General features: G+C 51.5%; 1 pseudogene; it reads left to right on the forward strand.

Annotated features, from left to right (window-relative positions):
• Positions 1-540: 540 nt before the first annotated feature.
• On the forward strand, positions 541-656 carry LOC112472053 (annotated as a pseudogene).
• The last annotated feature ends 340 nt before the right edge of the window (positions 657-996 follow it).

Below are 996 nucleotides of genomic sequence, written 5' to 3' on the forward strand. Positions count from 1 at the left end.
AGGAGATGGACTTTTAAAAGGCGGAGGCAGGGGATCGCTGCTCCAGCAGGCTCTTCCCCTGTCTCCCCTTTCTTATGTGTCCCTCCCCTAGCCTTAGATCACACAGGTTGCCCTCTTGAGATCCTTCATCTCTCCTGCCAATCGAATTCCTAGCTATCCTTAAAGCCCAGAACAAAAAGCCCTCCTTTGAGCCAAGCACGTTACAGACATTTTCTTATATAGTCCTCTCTGTTTCCTCACCTGTGAAATGAGAATAGCAATACCCCCCTGCAACATCATTGACACCCCATTTTGCAGATGAAGAAACTGAGGCTTGGAGGGTTAAGCTATGTGCCTGAGGTCACACAGTTGGTAAGGGCCGGAAGCAGGATTTGAACCTTATGACCTAAAAAGGACCTTATGCAACACACGACACTGACTTCTTTATCTCATTCACAAAACACTTGGGGATTGGATGTGGTTCCATAGTGTAGCGGTTAGCACGTCTGCTTTACACGCAGAAGGTCCTGGGTTTGCGCCCCAGGGGAGCCACGGTCCATGGTCTATGGCCATGCCACCCTGAACAAGCCGAATGTCTGATCTCGAAAGCTAAGCAGGGTCAGGCCTGGTTAGTACTTGGATGGGAGACCACCTAGGAAGATCAGGTGCTATAGGCATTAAAAAAACCCAGAAACAACAACAACAAAAACACTTGAGGGTCATCTCTTCCTTGTCCAAGTGGTCCCAGGCTCTGCTGAGTGCGTGTCCCTGGATCTCTCTTATCTCTGGGTTCTGAGTCCTGCAGATCAGAGGCTGCACCAAGGCTGCATCCTGTTCGGTGCCATCCATTCCACACACCTGCCTGGCACACAGGTGGTCTTTTGAGCCTTTGCTAGTTGAAGGCTCAGAGAGTAAAGACACCGACGCACCTGCTGTGCAGAGGGGGCGCCAAGGCCAGCTGGGGCCAACAAGCCTAGGGGCTGCTTCTGCTGCTTCTCCTTCCAGACGGTCCTACAG

This window comes from Pteropus alecto, unplaced genomic scaffold, assembly GCF_000325575.1.
Source record: "Pteropus alecto unplaced genomic scaffold, ASM32557v1 scaffold78, whole genome shotgun sequence".
In the NCBI taxonomy this organism is placed as follows: domain Eukaryota; kingdom Metazoa; phylum Chordata; class Mammalia; order Chiroptera; family Pteropodidae; genus Pteropus; species Pteropus alecto.